Here is a 6,474-nt window from a genome sequence, read left to right on the forward strand (position 1 = left end):
AAGTTTGAACGCGAAATATTATTATAATCAGTTTTTCATATAGAATTGTAGTAGTTGAATTGTATATTAGCTACTAAGTATGAACTTAACGGGTAGGTACTACCCGAATTTAAACTTATAAAACGCTAATATGAAGAAAAATCTTTTATAAATGAGTTCATATTATGCTACGAAATACTATTAACTACTCTTAATATTATGTATGATTAACTTGTTCCATTTGACTATTTTAAAGGAAATGGCACCGACAACTCGACACACCGTGAATATGAATGAAGAGGAATTCCGTACTTTTCTAGCTTCAAACATAGCCGCAGTACAGGCTGCGCTACATACCAACAATAACCTTGGATCTAGCAGTACAGGAAATCGTGTAGGATGCACCTACAAAGAATTCACTGCCTGCAAACCTTTGGAATTTGATGGAACCGAAGGACCAATTGGATTGAAACGGTGGACCGAGAAGGTCGAATCGGTGTTTTCCATAAGTAAGTGTACTGAAGAGGACAAAGTGAAGTACGCTACGCATACCTTCACATGTTCTGCGTTAACATGGTGGAATACCTATCTAGAGCAAGTAGGACAAGATGATGCGTACGCATTACCGTGGTCAGCATTCAAGCACTTGATGAACGAGAAGTACCGTCCCAGAACCGAGGTCAATAAGCTCAAGACAGAACTTAGAGGGTTACGAACCAAAGGATTTGATATTACCACGTACGAAAGATGATTCACAGAATTATGCCTATTGTGTCCGGGAGCGTTCGAAGATGAGGAAGAGAAGATTGACGCGTTTGTGAAAGGATTACCGGAAAGAATCCAAGAAGATATAAGTTCACACGAGCCCGCCTCCATACAACAGGCATGTAGAATGGCTCACAAACTAGTGAACCAGATTGAGGAAAGAATTAAAGAACAGACGGTTGAAGAGGCTAATGTGAAGCAAGTCAAAAGAAAGTGGGAGGAAAACGGTGATAAGAATCACCAATACAACAACAACAGCAATTACAATAATAATCGCAACAATTATCCCAACAATCGCAACATCAACAAACGGCCCAACAACAACAACAACAACAACAACAACAACAACTACTACAACAATCATCCCAACAACAACAACAATCGCAACAACAACAACAATCAGAAGCAGCTATGCCAAAGGTGTGAAAAGTATCACTCGAGGTTCTGCACCAAATTTTGCAACAAGTGTAAAAGAAATGGTCATAGCGCGGCGAAGTGTGAGGTCTACGGACCAGGGGTTAACAGAACGAAAGGAACAAATGGTGTCGGAACGAGTAATGGCGGAGCAAGTAGTGTCGGAGCAAGTTATGCCAATGTAGTTTGTTATAAATGTGGAAAACCGGGCCACATTATTAGAAATTGTCCGAACCAGGAGAACACGAATGGACAAGGCCGCGGAAGAGTTTTCAATATTAATGCGGTAGAGGCACAGGAAGACCCGGAGCTTGTTACGGGTACGTTTCTTATTGACAATAAATCTGCTTACGTTTTATTTGATTCGGGTGCGGATAGAAGCTATATGAGTAGAGATTTTTGTGCTAAATTAAGTTGTCTATTGACGCCGTTGGATAGTAAATTTTTACTCGAATTAGCAAACGATAAATTAATTTCAGCAGATAATATATGCCGGAATCGAGAAATTAAACTGGGTAGCGAAATATTTAAGATTGATTTGATACCAGTAGAGTTAGGGAGTTTTGATATAATAGTTGGCATGGACTGGCTGAAGAAGGTGAAAGCAGAGATCGTATGTTATAAAAATGCAATTCGCATTATACGAGAAGAAGGAGAACCCTTAATGGTGTACGGAGAAAAGGGCAACATGAAGCTACATCTTATTAGTAATTTGAAGGCACAAAAACTAATAAGAAAAGGTTGCTATACTGTTCTAGCACACGTCGAGAAAGTACAAACTGAAGAAAAGAGCATCAATGATATTCCCGTCGCAAAAGAATTTCCCGATGTATTTCCGAAAGAATTACCGGGACTACCTCCACATCGATCTGTTGAATTTCAAATAGATCTTGTACCAGGAGCTGCACCAATAGCTCATGCTCCTTATAGACTCGCACCCAGCGAGATGAAAAAATTGCAAAGCCAACTGCAAGAACTATTAGAACGTGGTTTCATTCGACCAAGCACATCACCATGGGGAGCTCCTGTTTTGTTTGTCAAGAAGAAGGATGGTACATTTAGGTTGTGTATTGACTACAGAGAGTTGAACAAACTTACCATCAAAAATCGTTATCCACTGCCGAGAATTGACGACTTATTTGATCAACTACAAGGCTCGTCGGTTTATTCAAAGATCGATTTACGTTCTGGATATCATCAAATGCGAGTAAAGGATGATGATATTCCAAAAACTGCTTTTAGGACGCGTTACGGTCATTACGAGTTTATGGTTATGCCGTTTGGATTGACTAACGCACCAGCTGTGTTCATGGACCTTATGAACCGAGTGTGTGGGCCATATCTTGACAAGTTTGTCATTGTTTTCATCGATGACATACTTATTTACTCAAAGAATGATCAAGAGCACGAAGAACATTTGAGAAAAGTGCTAGAAGTATTGAGGAAAGAAAAACTGTACGCTAAGTTTTCAAAGTGTGCATTTTGGTTGGAAGAAGTTCAATTCCTCGGTCACATAGTGAACAAAGAAGGTATCCAGGTGGACCCGGCAAAGATCGAAACCGTTGAAAAGTGGGAAACCCCAAAAACTCCGAAGCATATACGTCAATTTTTAGGATTGGCTGGTTACTACAGAAGATTCATCCAAGATTTCTCCAAAATAGCAAAACCCTTGACTGCATTAACGCATAAAGGGAAGAAATTTGAATGGAAGGATGAACAAGAGAAGGCGTTTCAATTATTGAAGAAAAAGCTAACTACGGCACCTATATTGTCATTGCCTGAAGGGAATGATGATTTTGTGATTTATTGTGACGCATCAAAGCAAGTTCTCGGTTGTGTATTAATGCAACGGACGAAGGTGATTGCTTATGCGTCTAGACAATTGAAGATTCACGAGCAAAATTATACTAAGCATTATTTGGAATTAGGCGCGGTTGTTTTTGCATTAAATACTTGGAGGCACTACTTATATGGGGTCAAAAGTATTATATATACCGACCACAAAAGTCTTCAACACATATTTAATCAGAAACAACTGAATATGAGGCAGCGTAGGTGGATTGAATTGTTGAATGATTACGACTTTGAGATTCGTTACCACCCGGGGAAGGCAAATGTGGTAACCGACGCCTTGAGCAGAAAGGACAGAGAGCCCATTCGAGTAAAATCTATGAATATAATGATTCACGCTAACCTTACTACTCAAATAAAGGAGGCGCAACAAGGAGTTTTAAAAGAGGGAAATTTAAAGGATGAAATACCCAAAGGATCGGAGAAGCATCTTAATATTCGGGAAGACGGAACCCGGTATAGGGCTGAAAGAATTTGGGTACCAAAATTTGGAGATATGAGAGAAATGGTACTTAGAGAAGCTCATAAAACCAGATACTCAATACATCCTGGAACGGGGAAGATGTACAAGGATCTTAAGAAACATTTTTGGTGGCCGGGTATGAAAGCCGATGTTGCTAAATACGTAGGAGAATGTTTGACGTGTTCTAAGGTCAAAGCTGAGCATCAGAAACCATCAGGTCTACTTCAATAACCCGAAATCCTGGAATGGAAATGGGAAAACATTACCATGGATTTCATCACTAAATTGCCAAGGACTGCAAGTGGTTTTGATACTATTTGGGTAATAGTTGATCGTCTCACCAAATCAGTACACTTCCTGCCAATAAGAGAAGATGATAAGATGGAGAAGTTAGCACGATTGTATTTGAAGGAAGTCGTCTCCAGACATGGAATACCAATCTCTATTATCTCTGATAGGGATGGCAGATTTATTTCAAGATTCTGGCAGACATTACAGCAAGCATTAGGAACTCGTCTAGACATGAGTACTGCCTATCATCCACAAGTTGATGGGCAGAGCGAAAGGACGATACAAACGCTTGAAGACATGCTACGAGCATGTGTTATTGATTTCAGAAACAGTTGGGATCGACATCTACCGTTAGCAGAATTTTCCTACAACAACAGCTATCATTCAAGCATTGAGATGGCGCCGTTTGAAGCACTTTATGGTAGAAAGTGCAGGTCTCCGATTTGTTGGAGTGAAGTGGGGGATAGACAGATTACGGGTCCAGAGATTATACAAGAAACTACCGAGAAGATCATCCAAATTCAACAACGGTTGAAAACCGCCCAAAGTCGACAAAAGAGCTACGCTGACATTAAAAGAAAAGATATAGAATTTGAAATTGGAGAGATGGTCATGCTTAAAGTTGCACCTTGGAAAGGCGTTGTTCGATTTGGTAAATGAGGGAAATTAAATCCAAGGTATATTGGACCATTCAAGATTATTGATCATGTCGGACCAGTAGCTTACCGACTTGAGTTACCTCAACAACTCGCGGCTGTACATAACACTTTCCACGTCTCGAATTTGAAGAAATGTTTTGCTAAAGAAGATCTCACTATTCCGTTAGATGAAATCCAAATCAACGAAAAACTTCAATTCATCGAAGAACCCGTCGAAATAATGGATCGTGAGGTTAAAAGACTTAAGCAAAACAAGATACCAATTGTTAAGGTTCGATGAAATGATCGTAGAGGACCCGAGTTCACCTGGGAGCGTGAAGATCAGATGAAGAAGAAATACCCGCATCTATTTCCAGAAGATTCGTCAACACCTTCAACAGCTTAAAATTTCGGGACGAAATTTATTTAACGGGTAGGTACTGTAGTGACCCGAACTTTTCCATGTTTATATATATTAATTGAGATTGATATTTACATGATTAAATGTTTCCAACATGTTAAGCAATCAAACTTGTTAAGACTTGATTAATTGAAATAGGTTTCATATAGACAATTGACCACCCAAGTTGACCGGTGATTCACGAACGTTAAAACTTGTAAAAACTGTACGATGACATATATATGGTTATATATATAGTTAAAATGATTTTATTATAAGTATGTATCTCATTAGTTATTTTAACAATGAGTTATATACATAAAGATGAGACTATTAATTTAAGAAACTCGAAAACGATATATATAACGATTATCGTTATAACAACGTCTTACTAGGTACATATGAATCATATTAAGATATTGATACACTTGGTTAATTATGTTAAATGATAAGTAAATATATTATTAAGTGTATTAACAATGAAATACATATGTAAAAATAAGACTACTAACTTAATGATTTCGAAACGAGACATATATGTAACGATTATCGTTGTAACGACATTTAACTGTATATATATCATACTAAGATATATTATATATCATAATATCATGATAATATAACAATTTAACATCTCATTTGTTATAATAAACAATGGGTTAACAACATTCAACAAGATCGTTAACCTAAAGGTTTCAAAACAACATTTACATGTAACGACTAACGATGACTTAACGACTCAGTTAAAATGTATATACATGTAGTGTTTTAATATGTATTCATACACTTTTTGAAAGACTTCAAGACACTTATCAAAATACTTCTACTTAACAAAAATGCTTACAATTACATCCTCGTTCAGTTTCATCAACAATTCTACTCGTATGCACCCGTATTCGTACTCGTACAATACACAGCTTTTAGATGTATGTACTATTGGTATATACACTCCAATGATCAGCTCTTAGCTGCCCATGTGAGTCACCTAACACATGTGGGAACCATCATTTGGCAACTAGCATGAAATATCTCATAAAATTACAAAAATATGAGTAATCATTCATGACTTATTTACATGAAAACAAAATTACATATCCTTTATATCTAATCCATACACCAACGACCAAAAACACCTACAAACACTTTCATTCTTCAATTTTCTTCATCTAATTGATCCCTCTCAAGTTCTATCTTAAAGTTCTAAGTGTTCTTCATAAATTCCAAAAGTTCTAGTTTCATAAAATCAAGAATACTTCCAAGATTGCAAGTTTACTTCCAAGTTTTCTAAATCCATTCCAAGTAATCATCCAAGATCAAGAAACCTTTGTTACTTACAGTAGGTTATCTTTCTAATACAAGGTAATAATCATATTTAAACTTTAATTCAATTTCTATAACTATAACAATCTTATTTCGAGTGGAAATCTTACTTGAAATTGTTTTCGTGTCATGATTCTGCTTCAAGAACTTTCAAGCCATCCAAGGATCCTTTGAAGCTAGATTTATTTTTCTCATTTCCAGTAGGTGTATCCAAGGAACTTGAGGTAGTAATGATGTTCATAACATCATTCGATTCATATATATAAAGCTATCTTATTCGAAGGTTTAAACTTGTAATCACTAGAACATAGTTTAGTTAATTCTAAACTTGTTCGCAAATAAAAGTTAATCCT

This window comes from Rutidosis leptorrhynchoides, chromosome 3, assembly GCF_046630445.1.
Source record: "Rutidosis leptorrhynchoides isolate AG116_Rl617_1_P2 chromosome 3, CSIRO_AGI_Rlap_v1, whole genome shotgun sequence".
NCBI lineage: Eukaryota > Viridiplantae > Streptophyta > Magnoliopsida > Asterales > Asteraceae > Rutidosis > Rutidosis leptorrhynchoides.